The sequence below is a fragment of the Cervus canadensis genome, chromosome 15, assembly GCF_019320065.1.
Source record: "Cervus canadensis isolate Bull #8, Minnesota chromosome 15, ASM1932006v1, whole genome shotgun sequence".
Classification (NCBI taxonomy): Eukaryota; Metazoa; Chordata; class Mammalia; order Artiodactyla; family Cervidae; genus Cervus; species Cervus canadensis.
In genome coordinates this window covers 50249623-50269821 of record NC_057400.1, presented here as the reverse complement: position 1 = coordinate 50269821, position 20199 = coordinate 50249623, and the positions used below count along the sequence as shown (strand labels likewise).

The following is a 20199-nucleotide window of genomic DNA, read 5'->3' as shown; positions in this document are numbered from 1 at the left end:
CTCCAGGAGTTTAAAGTCTAAAAGCAAAAACATTTTTCCCAGTGGGTAATAAATCAGATAACAGGCCCATTCTACAACTTTTTATTACTTCCTAAATAAAATAGTTAGATATGAAACTTTTGCTTCTTATCCCCACAACTTCTACCTCTCCTAATCTGAAGATCTTGGTACCTAAGAGAGGAGTGTCTCCACCTGGGGATATAACAGTGGTTCCACTGAATTGGAAGATGAGACTGTCACTTGGCCTTTGTGGCTCTATATTTCATTGAGCCAACAGGTTACAGAAAGGGATTACTGGATGGATTGATCTTGATTGTCAGAGAAATGTGATTACACAGCGGGGCAAAGAGGACTCAGGATGTTCTCCAGATACCTCTCAGTATTTCCATGTCCAACAGTAAAAGTTAATGGAAAACTACACAAGCAGAAATATGTAGAACCAGTGAAGGTTCAGATCCTTTAAGAATGAGGTAAGCAAGCTGAAATCTTGTCTGAGAGATCACAGGGTAAGGAATAAGGATATTATAAGCATCAACTATGGCATGAGGGCTTCCCCACCTGGTGAAGAATCCACCTGCAATTTGGGAGATGTGGGTTCGACCCCTGGGTTGGGAAGATCCCCTGGAGGAGGGCATGGCAACCCACTCCAGTATTCTTTCCTGGAGAATCTCCATGGACAGAGGAGCCTGGAGGGCTACAGTTCATAGGGTCACAAAGAGTCAGACATGACAGCACAGCACAGCATAACACATGGCTTTATGACTTTTTCATTTACAATAAAAAGTACTATAGCAGTTCTACACATTTTCTTTTAGCCTTTCTTATGCACAAGTGTGTATTCACAAGTACACTTATTTCTTTTCCCTTTTCTTCTTGTTCTCATACTATTAACCAATACTCTCGGTTTCACACAGTTTGTGACGGTGGGATGGGACCTGACAAAAATCACGTTTCCTTTGCTATATGACTTCCTATTAGGCTCTGCCAACAGGAGGTGCTAGAGGGAGACTGTGAGGCTGGAGGGGGGAAGGTGGGGTTTGAGTTCTTCTGTTTGCTCCTGTTCCAAACATCACCACAGCCAGGAATCTCCATCCTGGCAGCAAGGCTTAATTCCAGCAGTCACAGTTGGTTCCAGCATGCAGTGTCCGCACACTGCCAGAGCCAGCCTCACTGACTCCCCTCAGATAACAGCACCAGCTGGACAGTGACCCTCCCAGGGGTCTGGACTTCAGCTCTGGGAGGTTCCTCATCCAAGCCTAAATTCTAACAATATCAACATCTTTTGTTCCTCAAGCTGTAAGAGTGATAGCTGCTTCCTAAAGCTATTATCGCCAGGAAACTACAGGGTCTTTCCCTTTTGCCTTTTCATTTCTCTAATACTGGTAACCAACTAAAGAGCTAAATTTTCCCAGTTAAAGTAACTGGTGTGGTTTCTGTCTCCTGACTGGACCCTGACTGATAAACACTGTTATTTCTCCAATATCCTTTCTATCCCTTCAACTATACAGAGAAGTCCTATCTGGGAAAGACTGACCCTGCTCCTGACCTAGGGATAGGCCCTAATTGGTCTAAGTCAGAGCAGCTTCATTCCCTTCTTTAGATGATTGGTGTATACAACCCAGGCCTCAGCCAGTTAGCTCACAGCCATGGGGACTGGTTAGGCTAGTCCAGTCAAATTGTGGGAGGTGGAGGCTCTGTCTCCATGGGAACAGGGCTTTGTTTAAATGTAAAATCTACAACTGCTGTAGTCATTTTGCCATCTTAAGGGAAACCAAAGAGAATGAAGCTAAACCAGGCAGGATGACCGAGTCAAGGGAATTTCAAAGAACAGAGCCTGAAGTCCTGAGCATGTCATGCCTCATACACTCAGGACATTTCAATTAAGTGAGCCAATAAATCCTCTTTACTATTTCAGCTATTTTGAGTTAGGTGTGCAATTACTTGCCAGCTAAAGCCTTACAATGAAGTCATCTTATAATTAAACATATGTGTGACTATAAAAGACCATACTGACTTATATTATGATACTGTTTTATATACATGCTTTGTATTAAGCACTCACAGAGAAGGTAACCCAAATGGGGAGAATACAGTAAATACTGAAGAATGGTAAGTTCTTCACCTTTGTTTGGGTCCTTCAACTAGAGTTATCTCTTTATAACCTGTCTTCTTCCCTCTGTATCTTAAAAATTTTAAAAAAATCATCTTTTTTTTATCTGAATAGGAAAAGTTTTTCTGAGTCTGTTTTTCATATTCATCAGGACAAGGGAATGTGTTTATTTAAAAAAATTTTTTGTTGGTATTTCTAATATTCTGGGGATAGGAATTCAGATCCATTAGAATATATACAAGTTCAAATGAATCAAAACCTGGAAACTAATTTCCATCAGCTCCGCCTTCAGCTTCTTATGCTAGCATGTTGACAGGCCAATCAGAAGCAACGTGGCAGCCTGCTCTGATTTCTAGAAACAAGAGATCTTCAGGGCCTACCTCTGCCTCTGACCTCCTATTTTTTTGGCCAAGCCATTGAACCCATGCCCTCTGCAGTTGAAAATCAGAGTTCTAACCACTGAACTGCCAGGGAATTCCCTGTTCTCCTTCTTAAACATTCTTAAACACTGTCAAAGCCTCAACCCTGGGCCTTTGACCCTTTAGTGAGGAGAAAAGGCACCAGTAATAAAAATCACCCCTCATATTTGCATAGTGCTCCAATTTTCAAAATACTTTAGACCGATAATTTAAATTGGATACCAAACTTCCCGGAAGGTGAACAGGGGAGGTATTGCCACTTTATTGACGTGGAAGGTCAGGGCTATGACTGACTTATCCCCAGACTGACTTCTGTCCCCAGGCTAACCTAGCAAAGTGACCTCAATGCAACTAGAGGTGATCAGGAAATGCAGGCTAGTGAATGAAAATGAAAGACAAAGGAGCTTTGGCACCGCGGCTTTCCTTACAACATCCTTTGGGCTGCAGAGTTCAGTGGTGGAACTAGGACAGGAATAGAGAAACTCCTCTGGAGGGGGCTGGCTTGGGACATGTTCGCACAGAGGAGGGCTGACGGTTAACCACCACACCGAGCCTTCATAAACTGACTCATTTTCTGACAAAGCTGACTATGCAAACCTCCTTCCCCATGTGGGACTCTCTTATGGAGAATTATTAGGCCACCAGGCCTCTGGTGTTTTTGCACAATGGCCTACAGAATTGGCTATGGGATTAAAAGCAAAAAGAAAGGAACCTCAAAGAAAAGGGAACTATATAAAATAAAAGTGACTTGGAGATTCCCTTCCCCCTCCCACACCCCTGATCCTGCCTCTATCTAATGGTCCCTAGGGAGGAAGTAGAAAGAGCACTGTTCTGGGCTGGGGCCTAGAGCTGCTGACTGCCATGTATCTTGAGTGAGTTTTGGGAGTCTTCACTTCCTTTTGTAAAATAAAAGGCTGGACTCTTCACACATCTCTAAGGACTCTTCCAGTCATGTGATTCTAGAGGGCACTGGGTATGGCAGAAAGGGTTTCTCTGTCTAAAGCCTTCCCTTGCCATTTACTATTTGTCAAACTTGGACAAATTCTCTCTTTAAAAAGAAATAATGCTTATTTTTTTCTTCCTATCGTTAAAGTATAATATATGTACTATAGAAAATGTAAAACATACAGGCAAGTATGTTAAGGAAGAAAATAAGGATCTCTCATAATTCTGTTACCCAGAGGTAATCAGCTGTTTTAGGGTATTTCTTTCAGTGATGTAAATTAGGGGTTGGCAAACTCTGACCCTCAGGCCAAATCTTGTCCACTGCTATTTTTTTTATGGTCTGTGACCAAAGAGTGGTTTTTACATTTTAAAATGGTTGAAAAATAATCAAAAGAGTAAGAATATTTTGTGGCTAGTAAAAATTATATGAAATTCAAATATAGGTGTCCATAAGAAAAATGTTATTGGAATACAGTAATGCTAGTTAGCTTACGTACTGTCTTTCACTCAACAACAGCAGATCGTGTGCCCCATCAAACCTAAGATATCTGGTTCATCACAGAAAATAGTTGCTAACCTTTGATATAGATAAATATAAATATGTAGGTTTATGTATTACATTATGTATCTTATATTCTACTTTTTTCTCTTAACACTTATATACAAACACTTACTGGTCACTATAAATATTCTTTGTAAACATGACTTAATAGCTTCCTAATATTACATCATCATTCAAGATGTTGTTGGATATTTGGTTTATTAAAAATTTTCACTTATAATTTTCAGAAACATCCTTAGGCATAAATATTTGACTATGTCTCTTATTATTTCCTAAAATTAGATTCCTAGAAGGGAGATGACTAGCATAAATTATATGGATAGTTATAGATACTCTAAAGAAATAAGTTATCAATTTATACATCCATTATTCTCAGTGAGTGAGAGTGCTCATCTCTTAGTACCCTCTGAGTAACCGTCATTAAAGGAGAGAGGGGGAAATAAAAGGAGAGGAGGAAGGGGAGAGAAAGAGAAAGGGGAGGTTAACATTGAGATTAGGTCCAGGTCTATGAGCATAGTTCCTCTTCAGTGATATGCTGGTAAGAGCTCTAGGAACTAAAAGGTTTGCTTTGAGGGTCAGAAAAGATGTGAAAGCATTTTGTAAATTGTTAAAGAAGGATCACTGTCTCATAATTATTATCATGAAAGCTACCTATATGAAACAGCCAGTAATTCACCCCAAGGGTGGGAAAGCCATGCACCATAACTGTCCTTTTTATGAGAGAATCGGGTCTTAACTTCCCTGTGTTACATTCTTAAAATTAGATCCATGTGTTTCTTTTAATTAGTATTTGATACAGTATTAATATTCTTATTTATCTTCTGCATGCCATATGGATTAAATTCTCATTACCTTTGATCTTAATACTTTTAAAATATGTAAATCAGCAGACACCCTCTTTAAAGCAGTGTTTGCATCCCTGTCTATTATTGCCTTGGGCAAAAGGAAAATATCTGCATTGCAAAAAATCCCCAAATTGTGTTGAAATCTTGAAAACTATATGTTACACAGGTCAATCTCAATAGATTAAATAATGGCCAACTGAAAATGAAGCCAATTAGAATTAAATATTGCTTAAACCTGATGAAGGTTAATGAGAGCCCACCATGCATGCATATCATCAAGATGGTCACGTTTCAGGGTGAAACTGGGTAAGGCTTTGTGATTTACTTAACTTCAATAAACAGAACACAATAAAGATTTTCTGATTTACAAAGATAAGCATGCTATATTAAGTGCTTCAGTGTTCTGGGTAAAAGTCTTTTCATTTGTTTTGAGCTATGGCAAGTCACTTTACTTTCTTGGTCCTTAGTTTCTTTCACCATAAAATGGGGGTGATTAGGCTGTTGAATTCTAAGGCATATTCCAGCTCTAAGCACTAATTGGAAGTAATAACAGGACTGTTATGTAACATATTTTAAAGGAACTTTAAACTTAACTGGGACTGTAGTTACTAATTAATTTAAGAACTGGAGAAGAAAAAGTGCACCTATGGTTGATTAATGGAAATTATCCTAAACAAGACCATTTATATATCCTTCTTAAGACCATCCAGTCTTTTAGAAAGCTTTTTATTAAAAAATGTATTGTGAAATACATATTGGCACTATCTTTCCACCTCTTAACTTGAAATATTCTTCTAGTTAATGCTGGGATAGTTTTTCCTTCCCCTTCAAGCTTGTTCAATTAATAGTATAAAATATTTTTGGGGAAACTTTGTGTCAATCAAAGGTCCATAATCTGCATGCCACTAAATGACACAAATTATTCTTCTTATTTTATAAGGTTAATTTCCTTTTGTCAGCTGTTCATTTTATTTTGGAAAATAAAGTTTCCCAGGCTCATAATGGAGTTGAGAACCCTCTTTGGTTTGTAGGAGGGCTAGAGTTCTTAGGTCCAGATGCAGTTCTTTCTGCAAGAGTGCAATCATGTGTTCATTGTGAATCAATTACCAAAATAGCCACTCTCTAATTTCTTGGATTTTGATTGACAAACATCCTATATCCTACTAGTTATTATATAATGCAGTTTGATTATCAGTTCAGTAAAACTTTGCTGATATAACAGTCTACATACATATCTCCTAGAAGAAGTTGAATCTCTAGAATAACAAATATCTTCTATAGAGAGGGGTTTTTGCTTTAGAATTTACAATCCTTTAGAATTTACAATTTACAATATATAATCCATACACACACACACACACGCACACATCTTTTGTTTGAGCCCTATTCCTGAATAGTAACACACAGACCAACTTCAAAGTATAGCTGAATATCAAGTATGGAAGATTGGAGTTTATATGACAAATTACTGAAGGGATGAGGAATACCTAGAGCAAAACCAGACATGACACAGATTAATTCTCATAACAGACTGACCTGGAAAAATGAGAACAGGCATAGATTCACAATTTTGTGAATTTGTTTCCCTATGTTACACTGTGAATTACACTGCCAATTTGTTTCCCAAATTTAACCAAACATGCTTATGGATATTTATGCCTATCAAAATCTGCCATGTTGCACCAGGGGGTGTCTTATGTAAGTGGGTGCCAACCTTGACCATGAGACGGGGCCTGTTCCATTGTTAGGTGGAGAAAATGCCAACCTTTGACAGCCTCCTCCACTCTTCTACTACCTGACCACGAAGTTTCATTTGTGCATTAAAGACAAACCATTGTTTCAGACTTATTTCTCTAGCTTCATTTTATCATAACCTTAACAGCTGCCATTGAGACTCTTTGCCTTAAAAAGTTATTGGAAAGGCATCACTTGTCTACAATGTGTTGAGGAAGAGCACAAGCCAGAATCTCTCTCCAGTAGTTTCTACCATGAATCAATCACCAGGCCCTTTTAGCTTCCCTGTGGGAATCACTCTATCTATCATCACTTCAGAAGATGGCACTCTACAGCTCAGCACACAAGGCCCTTTCTGATCTGACACCTACTTACCTCTAGAGCTCATTTCCTACTGCTCCTCAGAGCTTGGCCTATGCTCCAGCACAAGACACTCTGTCTGTTAGCCCTGAAGAATCATCTCAGGTTGATCTCCTGGAACCTTTCCTAAATGCAAGTTGAATGCCCTAACTCTGAGTTTCCATTTCAACCTATACAGAACAACATAATAACAGTTATCCCACCTGACAGGTATAGAATCATATTCATCCTTCTCTTTCTGTGGCTTATATCAAAGTATTTACTTTATTTATTATTTAATAAATGAGTGTTTATTTAAGAAATGAACCAATCTTTTAGTTGCTATTGCTTAAAAACATCCACCAACATCTCCAGTTCCTTTAGAAATTACTCACTGTTAATGAAAGCCAGCTAGTCTGATAAATATGTGTTAACTATCTTGATAAATACAAGGTTATGTAAATAGCAGGCTTTTAGAAGGTAATCCTAAATCAACAAGGGAGATGTTATTGGTGAGTCTTTTAGGATGATCAGATAGAATCATTTATTTCACAAAGATGAAGTCCCAATTGTGTTCCAAGTACCATGTTAGGGAACAACAATAGCAAAAGGCTTAAGGAGAAGGCTGTGAGAACTTCAGATTCCTGCCTATCATTCACAGATGGGTTGCTGGGGTGCTGATAATTTGTAAAATAAATGTTTATACAGATATCTGTGTGATAACTGAGAAACTGTCTGGGGCGCTGCAAAACTACAAAGAAAAAATTGCAAATAAAGAATCTAAAAACTAGCCCAGAATAAAACACAAATGGTTATTTCTTCAAGGACCAATAATCAGAATGGCCATTTGCTAAATAGAATCAACCCTGCCAGTCATACAAGAATGATTAAGGAAAACCACCAAAAAGCAGGGTTAGGTATCTGCTACACCAGAAGTTTGTGTCCCCCCACCCTGATTCAGCTGATTAATATATTGAAATCCTAATCCCTAGTGTGGTAGTATTTGGAGGTGGGGCCTTTGGAAGGTGATTAGGAGCCTTCAATGGGGCTTGTGCCCTTATTAGACCCGGGAGAGGTCGCTTACCACTTCTGCCATGTGAGGACACCCAAAAGACCCCGTCTATGAACCAGGAAGTAGGCCCTCACTAGACACTGAATCTGCTGGCACTTTGATCATGGACTTCTCAGCCTCCGAAACTGCAAGAAAGAAATGTCTTGTTTAAGCCACCCAGGCTGTGGTATTTTTGTTAAAGCAGCTGAAACAGACGGAGGCTGTGTGTAGTGACACCAAGTGGAGTAATGTATTTGCTGTGGAAGAAGATAGAGCGGTCCAGAGCCCAGGTTTTTCAGTGAGAAAAACCCATGTGGAATCTTGGCTCCTGGCTGTGGAGTATGGGCAAGGCACCTAACCTTTTGGAACAGCAGTTTCCTTATCTGTGAAATGGTGATATTTTGCTACTTTGTTCACAAAGATCCAATTTTAAAAAGATTAATTTTATCCAGAGTAACCCAAGGCTACCAAGCATAAAAGAAAGAGCTAAATAAAAAGGAAGACAGAAAACTAACTCAACTCTAACCCTTTAAACCAATTTTTTACACGCAATTTCTTTCCTTCAAACACCATTTTCATGCTCCTGTTACAGCAGCGGGGAGAAGTTGGTTTTCACTCCAAACTGGAAAACTCTTTTTCTTCAGCCAAGAACTTGTGTATGAGATCTAAATTTGATTTCACAATGTTTGAAACAATAGTTCTGGCAGCTCAGTACATTAATCTTGGCTCTTCCCCCTGGATCATACTCATGTCTGAGTCTCCTTAATCCTCTTCCAAATTAGTTAAATTAGGTTTAGGTGGATGAAGTATTTACTAAATACTCTCATCTTCAGATAATCCCCGTCACCTTATAATGAAAACATTGTTAAAAGAGCCAGATCGTGCAGGAAAAAAAAATTAGCAAAATAGCCTGAATTCTAGAATTTAGGAATTAAAAGAGCAAAATATTTTCCATGACTTTCAGTTTTCTATCACTCACAATTCAAAACTTGAAGTTTCAGAAGATAACCCAGTTTGGTTTTATAGAGTCTCTTTCTTTCAAGGTCCTAGGACGGAAATGACTCCTCTGCTTATAGGTTAACACACAATTCAAGTGCAGCTTCATAACTTCCAGTGAAATATCCTTCAGAGGCTGTTGGTGATGAAACATGTATCTTCTTATATAAACATTTTTACCTAAGACATCAACCACATTAGTAAAGAGAAGAACATATTACTTGAATATTACTGGAAGTTGCATTTTTTTGTGGGGAATGTAAAAGTGAGACACTGACTTTAGCTAACTTTTGGAAAGATGGGTGAACAGCCATCAGAGAAAACTAAACACAGACAAAAGGAAACAAAACTGGCACGCTAATATTCCTTGGAATGATATTCAGGTCCCAGCTAATGGGAAAGTATAGGTATGACGATTAACAAACAAAAAAGTGACTTTTGCAATTTTATGAATCACTAGTATTTTAAGCTTTTTTTTTTTTTCTCTCCTCCAACCTCCTTCACCACCAAGGTTGAAAGAGAAAATGACAGACTGGATGTCTAAAAATATCTGTGGATATTAAATACCAACTTATCTAATAGGACACACATGCCACTGACTTCATTTTTGTAGGCCTTGTCCCTGGCAATCCAACTTTTCAAAGAAACAGTTGGCTTCATCGGCTCTAGTATCATGACCAGATTCCTACGATAGTAACTGCATTCTGGAATCAAAATATCAAAGTATTTTGGTCCATGGAATTTTCACAGCCTCCATTTATGCCTTAACCTTGATACTCCAAGATGCAACTGAAACCCACTGTTGAGAGTCACTGAAATCTCACTGACAAGTACAGGTATCTTAGGGACGAAAGCCTGTACCTTTGCAAATATAGGGAGGCAGATCACGTAATCAAACCTGGGAGCTGGATGTTTCAAAGAGCTATGGTTCTCATCTCTTTATTGAGCACAAAAAGATCCAAACAAAGTCACACAACAGCTAAACCAATGCCATCTGTGTGGAAATCATATTTTAAACACAAACAAAATCAAATGCTCCATATGCCACCACTCCTGAACATTTGCTAGAATGTTTCTGAGTATTTATTGTTAGAGTGTCAGTGTGGTCAAGTGAAGAAAACAAAACAAAAGAAACAAACGCAACAGGAAGTCCCCTGAACTCCTCCAGGGCCTTCTTCCACACTCTGCCCATTATCGCCATGCATGTCAGGTGTCCTGTTTGGGGATGCTGTACTCTTCCTGCCTCTGGCTCTGTCCCTTCTTTAGAAGAAGGGACATGTAAAATTATGAGACTTTAGGAATTTTACAAAGCCAGTTTTCAGCCTCTGCCATGTCCTGACACATACAGAAAAAGAATACTATTTGTGTTGTGCAAACAGAAGCACTCCTTTTACCTGGTTGGACCCTACTGCTTCAATATCTTGGCACAAACATAACTCTCCCACAACACACCAGTGTACAGTGTACTGCAGCACATCAGTTGAAGACCTATTGCAAACTGCATTTAACTAGGTGATGCTAATACTGTCACTTTAAAAAGTTCCTAAATGGAATATGAAATCTGTATTTGGAAGCACATAAAAATGTGCATGACTCTTCATCATTCCATTCTTAAATCTCACTGAGCTTTCCACGGTTTAGATCTGTGTTAAGACTACTTCAGACCCTAATTTCCAAACACTTGTAATTATTTCTGTTCCCCATAAGCAGCAGTAAAAGGTGTAGCTTTCTTCACAGTGACATTCACTTTGTGACTCTGGCTCTGTGTTGTTCTTTTCCATTGGACTTTCTGCCTGGAGGCATCTCAGCATCCACTCAGCAAGTCAAGTCATTCCTTCCAACTTCAGTTAAAGGCCCCAAACAAAACATCTAATGCTGAAGTGAAGCTCAGTGATTTATTCTTCACTGCTCTGATTAGATCTGTATCCTGTTAACTTTCTTAAACCTTTCATTACATGATTTTATATGAACTAAGCAATGTCATACTTCCAGGTCCAAAGAGTTTCAAATATTTCTATAAGTCCCTTTCTTTGAATCTTCCACAATCTTCACTAGCATCACCTAAAATTCACTGGTAGGGGAGAAATTTAACATTTTCAATTGAGGAACTTAGAGAAATTTACAAGGATCTTCCTGAAATTCTTATTAATTTCATTAATACTCATCTAGTTTTTATTTTGGCATCAGGATGACAGTTTCAGTAGAAATATATTATAATAATTATTGTTGTTGTTCAGTTGCTAAGTCCTGCCCAACTCTTTGTGACCCCATGAACTGTGTAGCCCGCCATCCTCTATCCTCCACTACCTCCTGGTGTTTGCTCACACTCATGTCCATTGAGTTAGTGATGCTATCTAACCATCTTGTATGCTATCTAACCATATAAATATATAATAGTAATATAATAATAAGCTTATAACTAAACATCAGGTTAATAACTGAAATCATTCCCTCTTCATCCTGCATTGCATCATTTTATTCTTGCTCTTAGAGTCTCTGGAAAGACAACATTCTCTTCATGACAATGAATGCAGTTCAAATTTTTGTTTTAACTGAAGGTTGCTAGCAAAAATTCTATAATCTGTTTCCTGCAGGCCACTGGGTTGAGTTCTCATTTAAAAATATGACAATATTAAAGGTTAGATGGCTGACAAATATCCATGCTAAAGTTCTAAGGCTCTTAAGTGTGTGACTAAGGCAGAGAAGGCTGCATTTCTTCATCAGGTCACTGCCCTCCTCTCAAACCTGGACTCAATCATGCTGAGATGTGAGGACCGCATGCACTCTACTAATCTTCCTGACTTCTAGGAGGTACCAGTAAGACAGCAGGACACTAATCAGAAACATCTGAGCTTCAGAATTATACAGAGAGGATTTACGTACTGAGAATGAGACCCTTTTCAAAATGCCAAACCCATTCACACTTGGTGTATAATTTTTTAAAAATTGAGCTTTCTTTTGCTGGCATGATCTGATAACACCATAGATTCCCATACTTTGAATAAGTTTGGTGCAGATAACGTTAATGCTGTGGAAAAAATTAAGATTTTTCTCACTAGCCACTCATAGCTTTCTCCATAAGATGGGTAATAATATTTAGTTTCCGGGATAAGCAGAACTTAGAAAAATTCAAATGATAGAATTCTAGCCATAATGCATATTCAAAATGAGCCTAAAATGTAAGCTTTATTTTCTTTAGTTGTCTATAAAATTTACATGGTAAAAATTCTCAAGTATTACAATCAGTAAAATAATGCCATAGCCATTTTCTAAAGCTCATTTTTTAAATTAGATACCATGTTATGCATGTAAACTGAATTTTCTATTCAAAGTCCTTCTAACTCAGCAGCATTACTTCATCCTTCCCTTTGTAGCATAAACAGTGAAGAACAAGTCTCTTAACCTATTTTAGATACTTTCTTACATTAAGTGATTTAAGCATATTCTGTTGGGAATTTCTGAGAAAATAATACAACCTGCAGAAGTTTCTATTTCAACATATTTTCATCATTAAAATCCAAGAGTATTTTAATGTGCTATAACCTGCTGATATGAAGTCCAAAATATTTCAAGTTGTCTTCACTGATTACTCTAGTCAAATTCTTTTGCAACAAAGGTTAGGGGATTTTTCAGGTGTGTTATGGGAAAAGTGTTTGAGCAGAGGAGGAGAAAAGACTTTAAAGTAAGCTACACCCTCCTTTCAGCAGGGCCTGAGATCATCTCTCCAGACTATGCAAATTTATCTAAAATGATTATGCTTGTCAATCAGATGACCCAGTTTAGTTTCTCTCTCAGTCAAAGCACTGCATAAGCTAAATAAACCACCGAGCAACCTGATTTGGTCTACCTTGCTCCCTACAGATTTTTCCAAGGCTCACTACTAATCTCTTTCTCCAGCCTTGTTTGGAGACCACATTCATTTTCAGCTGATTTGTACAAGAAAGAAAAGATAAGAAAGGAAAGACAGACAAACAGAAAGAAATCTCATCCCTAAAGTCTCCCACTGTTCTTGACAGATGGCTGTGTCCTGTTTCCTAAGCTCTAGTCCGTGGTTACCAATGTTGACCAGAAATATTTACAAGATGAGACTAAAATGCAAGATGTTCTTTGAGACAAAACTCATTTTCCCCTAAAGTGTCTACCCATCTGAATTAATTTATCATTTAATAAACATTTATACAGCACCTACTGTGTGCTAGATACCATGTCAAGCACTTTCTCGTTTCTCATCTATCAAAATTCTCAGAATGACCAAGAATTAACATCATTGGGTTCTTTTTTATACTTCAATACAACTAGCCACAGAATAGTATAAATTGCTTCCTTTTCCAGTTTTTTAAGAAATCTCCACACTGTTCTCCATAGTGGCTGTACTAGTTTGCATTCCCACCAACAGAGTAAGAGGGTTCCCTTTTCTCCACACCCTCTCCAGCATTTATTGCTTGTAGACTTTTGGATAGCAGCCATCCTGACTGGCGTGTAATGATACCTCTTTGTGGTTTTGATTTGCATTTCTCTGATAATGAGTGATGTTGAGCATCTTTTCGTGTGTTTGTTAGCCATCTGTATGTCTTCTTTGGAGAAATGTCTGTTTAGTTCTTTGGCCCATTTTTTGATTGGGTCATTTATTTTTCTGGAATTGAGCTGCAGGAGTTGCTTGTATATTTTCTCAAGATTAATCCGTCTGTTGCCTCATTTGCTATTATTTTCTCACAATCTGAGGGCTGTTTTTTCACCTTGCTTATAGTTTCCTTTGTTGTGCAAAAGCTTTTAAGTTTCATTAGGTCCCATTTGTTTATTTTTGCTTTTATTTCCAATATTCTGGGAGGTGGGTCATAGAGGATCCTGCTGTGATTTATGTCAGAGAGTGTTTGCCTATGTTCTCCTCTAGGAGTTTTATAGTTTCTGGTCTTACATTTAGATCTTTAATCCATTTTGAGTTTATTTTTGTGTATGGTGTTAGAAAGTGTTCTAGTTTCATTCTTTTACAAGTGGTTGACCAGTTTTCCCAGCACCACTTGTTAAAGAGGTTGTCTTTTTTCCATCGTATATCCTTGCCTCCTTTGTCAAAGATAAGGTGTCCATAGGTTCGTGGATTTATCTCTGGGCTTTCTATTCTCTTCCATTGATCTATATTTCTGTCTTTGTGCCAGTACCATACTGTCTTGATGACTGTGGCTTTGTAGTAGAGTCTGAAGTCAGGCAGTTGATTCCTCCAGTTCCATTCTTCTTTCTCAAGATTACTTTGGCTATTCGAGGTTTTTTGTATTTCCATACAAATTGTGAAATTATTTGTTCTAGTTTTGTGAAAAATACCGTTGGTAGCTTGATAGGGATTGCATTGACTCTATAGATTGCTTTGGGTAGTGTAGACATTTTGACAACATTGATTCTTCCAATCCTTGAACACAGTATATTTCTCCATCTGTTTGTGTCCTCTTTGATTTCTTTCATCAGTGTTTTATAGTTTTCTATGTATAGGTCTTTTGTTTCTTTAGGTAGATATAAACCAGACCTGAAAGAGACACATGCACCCCAATGTTCATCACAGCACTGTTTATAATAGCCAGGACATGGAAGCAACCTAGATGTCCATCAGCAGACGAATGGATAAGGAAGCTGTGGTACATTAATAACACCCATGGAATATTACTCAGCCATTAAAAAGAATTCATTTGAATCAGTTCTAATGAGATGGATGAAACTGGAGCCCATTATACAGGGTGAAGTAAGCCAGAAAGATAAAGACCATTACAGTATACTAACACATATATATGGAATTTAGAAAGATGGTAACGATAACCCTATATGCAAAACAGAAAAAGAGACACAGATGTACAGAACAGACTTTTGGACTCTGTGGGAGAAGGCGAAGGTGGGATGTTTTGAGAGAACAGCATTGAAACATGTATATTATCTAGGGTGAAACAGATCACCAGCCCAGGTTGGATGTATGAGACAAGTGCTCAGGCCTGGTGCACTGGGAAGACCCAGAGGGATCGGGTAGAGAGGGAGGTGGGAGGAGGGATCGGGATGGGGAATACATGTAAATCCATGGCTGATTCATGTCAATGTATGACAAAAACCACTACGATATTGTAAAGCAATTAGCCTCCAACTAATAAAAATAAATGGAAAAAAAAATTGCTTCCAATATGCTTGTCCAATTATGTACAGAGAATAAGTTTATGGCACAGGTGTTTCTGAGTCAAATGATATATTGGCAGATTTGTCCTCAAAGTAGGGTGTTGCCCGACACAAACAATACTATGAGTGCCCTTGTTTCCTTGTTTTCCTGACAGCCCAGGTATTATCTTTTTTTAAAAAAATAGCTTGGGGCTACCCTGGTGACTCAGATTGTAAAGAATCTGCTTGCAGTGTGGGGACCTGGGTTTGATCCCTGGGTCAAGAAGATCTGATGGAGAAGGGAAGGGCAACCCACTCCAGTATTCTTGCCTGGAGAATTGCATGGACAGAGGAGCCTGGCAGGCTACAGTCCAAGGGGTTATAGAGTCAGATACAGATGAGTGACTAACACTTTCATTTTCACTTGTAAAGCAAAAAAGAAATTTTCATTTTTTTTGTATTAAATTTGAAGTTGAACATTTGCATAGAGTCCTAGGTCATTTGTATTTTTTTTTTCCTTTTATGAACTTCCCTTTAAAGCTCTTGATCAATTCTTTCTAAAGGGGTGTTTTTTTTTTTTTTTTTCCTTCAGTTTGAGGTGCTAATGGGCAGTTTGAGGGTATAAATCCTACTATTAATACTAGGATAGAGGCTCTGGTCATTTCAGTGGCTATTAAAGGAAAAGGAGACCTAGAGAATTGAAATACTCAAGAAAAACTGCAGCAGAACCTTGGCTAATGTGATAATGAAATCAATTCTCCCAAGCTATCATAAACACTTTGTAATATAATTTTAATAGTTATATATTATTCCACAATATATGGGTTTCATTAGTGCCTGCAATGCAGGAGACCTGGGTTTGATCCCTGGGTCAGGAAGATCCCTTGGAAAAGGGAATGGCTACCCACTCCAGTATTCTTGTCTGGAGAATTCTATGGACAGAGGAGCCTGGTAGGCTATAGTCCATGGGGTATAGTGGTATCAAATTTATTTAATTGTTCTCATAACTTTTTCTAGGCTTTAAAAAGGCAGATTATGAGTCAATTATTGGGATAAAGGATCTGACCATTTTTAGAAGTCCCTCAATATACACTGAAAAATATTTCTGCATAAAAATTGTTCCTTTATACTTCTACCAGCATTCTAAAAGTGTGTCTTTTCCATTGCTCTCATTTCTAGACTCTACCATAATAAGTAGCTTCACTTTGTTTAAACAAACTGTTTCCACAAAACACACTTGAATATCTGTCTTAGAATTTTATTTGTTGTTATTGTTCAGTCTCTAAGTTCTGTCCAGCTCTTTGCGACCCCATGGGCTGCAGCACGCCAGGCTCCCGTCCTTCACTATCTCCCAGAGTTTGCTCAGATTCATGTCCATTGAATTGGTTATGCTATTAAACCATCTTATTCTCTTCCATCCTCTTCTCCATTTGCCTTCAATCTTTCCCAGCATCAGAGTCTTTTTCAATGAATTGGCTCTTTGCATCAAGTGGCCAAAGTATTGGAGCCTCAGCTTCAGCATCAGCCCTTCCGATAAATATTCAGGGTTGATTTCCTTAAGGATTGACTAGTTTGATCTTCCTGCAGTTCAAGGGACTCTGAAGAGTCTTCTCCTACACCACATTTCAAAAGCATCAATTCTTTGGCACTCAAGGTCCAACTCTCACATCCATACATGACTAATGGAAAAACTATAGCCTTGATACTAGATGGACCTTTGTTAGCAAAGTGATATCTCTGCTTTTTAATATGCTGTCTAGGTTTGTTATAGCTTTCCTTCCAAGGAGCAAGCTGAATTTTATAACCATCTCTTATAAGTGGCCTCTTTCCTGCAGGCCTTGATATTCCATGAAGAGAGATCCAAGGCTAAATCTGATCATTAAGGAGGGACAATTTGATTCATATGACTTGAAAATTCCCCAGTTCAGAAACCAGCATGAGCTATGTCCTTAGCATATGCCTGAGATGATTAAAGTCTGTCTTGCGTAGGTACTACTAGTTGTCTACTCAACATTCATTCTTGCTTGTTTCTTGCCCAAAAGAATGTTTTCTCATAGGGGCAACAAGCTGATTAACTCAAATTTCTTTTAGGTCCTCCTGCAGATAAAGGAGGGCCCCAAGAAGTAAACAAAAGGCAATTCATAGGGCCTCCAGGAAAATCCTTTTTGTCCTTTCAAAAAGAATGCAGCCATGATGGCTGTAGCTCCAGCAGCCATCTTGAGATCATAAAAAAAAAGGCAAGAGAATTGCAGAGGCATGGCCTTGCCTGACATTCTTGATCTCCTCAGTCAATATAAAAAACTGCCTACCCCCAGAGTTCTGGTAGCATGAAGAAAATGAACACTTATCTGTTGAAGTCACTGTATTCCAGTCTGTTTATTTAAATAGAGAACAATTCCTAACTAAGGCACTGTTTTAAAAAATATATCCCAGAGAAGTGTTTTCATCTTTCATCTGTCAAAGAGTATGTGAACTATTTATTAGGAACTGAAGTTATATTGGGTACTTTTAAGTGGTACAGCATTTCTTCCCAGCATATCCATTCTCCATCTATTTCTACCACATTTTCTGACCCAGAAACTGACCTGTATGGAGTACTTTGGCTTCCCAGTGGCTTGGCCAACAGGAGTCCTAACAGGACATCAGAAGGAAGAAAGGAAGTGAGCAGGGAGAGATAAAATACTTTCTCCTATTCCACAGCTCCCTTCCTGTCAGGTTGTTGTGTGCTGACTCTATTGTTTTTTTAAATTTTTAATTGAAGGGTAATTACAATATTGTGTTGGTTTCTGCCATACATCAACATAGATCAGTCATAGGTGTATACATACATATATATCATATATATATGATATATACATCTCCCCTCCATCTTGAGCCCTCCTCCCACCTCCCACCCCATCCCACCCCTCTAGGTTGTCACAGAGCCCTGCTTTGAGTTCTCTGAGTCATACAGCAAATTCCAATGGGCTTCCCAGGTGGCACAAGCGGTAAAGAACCACCTGCCAATGCAAGAGACTTAAGAGATGTGGGTTCAATCCCTGGGTTGGGAAGATCTCCTGGAGAAGGGATTAGAAACCCACTCCAGTATTCTTGCCTAGAGAATCCCATGGACAGAGAGCCTGGTGAGCTATAGTCCATAGAGTCACAAAGAGTTGGACACGACTAAGGCGACTTAGCATGCACTTATTTTACATGTTAGTGTATGTTTCCATGCTACTCTCTATTAGTCCTACCCTCTTCTTCCTACCTGCTGCCCCCCCTCCACCCCACCGTGTCCATAAGGCTGTTCTCTATGTCTGCATCTCTATTGCTGTCCTGCAAACAGTACCTTCAGTACCATCTTTCTAGATTCCATATATATGTATTAATATATGATATTTGTTTTTCTCTTTCTGACTTACTTCACTCTGTATAATAGGCTCTAGGTTTATTCACCTCATTAGCACTGACTCAAATGCATTCCTTTTTATGGTTAAATTAATATTCCACTGTATATATGTGCCACAGCTTCTTTATCCATTCATCTGTCAATGGACATCTAGGTTGCTTCTATGTCCTAGCTATTGGATGCAGTGCTGTAACGAACCTTGGCATGCAAGTGTCTTTTCAGTCTTGGTCTTCTTGGGGTATATGCCCAGTAGTGGGAATGTTGGGTCATATGGTAGTTTTATTCGTAGTTTTTAAAGAAATTTCTATGCTGTCTTCCATAGTGGCTGTATCAATTTACATTCCCACCAAAAGTGCAAGAGAGTTCCCTTTTCTCCACAACATCTCCAGCATTTATTGTTTGTAAATTTTTTGATGATGGCCATTCTGACTGGTGTGAGGTGATATCTCATTATAGTTTTGATTTGCATTTCTCTAATAATGAGTGATGTTGAGCATCTTTTCATGTGTTTATTAGCCATGTGTATGTCTTCTTTGGAGAAATGTCTAAGTCTTTTGCCCACTTTTTAATTGGGTTGTTTGTTTTTCTGGTATTGAGTTGCATAAGCTGCTTGTATATTTTGGAAATTAATCCTTTGTCAGTTGCTTCATTTGCTATTATTTTCTCCCATTCTGAGGGTTGTCTTTTCACCTTGTTTATAGTTTCCTTTGCTGCACGGAAGTTTTTAAGTTTCATTAGGTCCCACTTGCTTATTTTTGTTTTTATTTCCATTACTCCAGGAGGTGGGTCATAGAGGATCTTGCTGTGATTTATGTCATAGAGTGTTCTGCCTATGTTTTCCTCTAAGAGTTTTATGGTTTCCAGTCTTACATTTTGGTCTTTAATCCATTTTGAATTTATCTTTGTATATGGTAATCAGGAAGTGTTCTAATTACATTCTTATACACGTAGCTGACCAGTTTCCCCAGCACCACTTATTAAAGAGACTATCTTTGCCCTATTGTATATTCTTGCCTCATTTGTCAAAGATATGGTGCCCATAGGTGCGTGAGTTAATCTCTGGGCTTTCTATCTTGTTCCATTGGTCTATATTTCTGTTTTCATGCCAGTACCATACTGTGTTGACTGTGTTCTTGACTGAAGGTCATCTGTCTTCTCAAGACCCCTCTACTCACACGGTTCTTTCCTTCTGGGTTCCAGATGCCATGTTCTTTCCTTACCTTTTAGGTACATATGCTAACAGCTCTGCTCTCACTAGCCCCCAGGGTACTATAGTATCCTATGTAGTTTCCTTATATTCTATCCATAACCTTTTATTATAAAATAATCCCTTGATTTAACAATTCTCAATCTATCCTAATTTGACTGTGCAATCTATTTCCTGCTGATATTCTGTCTGATATGTTACTTATTATACACATACATGCATATATCCATATATATATATATACACACACACACTTATATATAGACTCATACCTGCAGGCCTCTGTGTCAAGGTAGAGAGCACTAATTCTAATAGGATAGGCAAGAAAACAGTGTTAGGTGGTGAGTAGACTCAAAGGAGGTATGTAAAATGTTAGAATAGTTAATCACATCATTTTCTGAAAAATATTTTCTAACATGCAGACATTGCAATCATTTTACTAGCTGGGGGGAAGATGTCAAGAATCTGTCAACACAC

At 38.3% G+C, this 20199-nt stretch overlaps 1 protein-coding gene across 1 annotated transcript in view; it reads right to left on the bottom strand.

Annotated features, from left to right (window-relative positions):
* MYO3B (myosin IIIB) overlaps positions 1-20199 on the bottom strand; it is a 476002-nt gene that overhangs the window by 52335 nt on the left and 403468 nt on the right. The window lies entirely within an intron of this gene.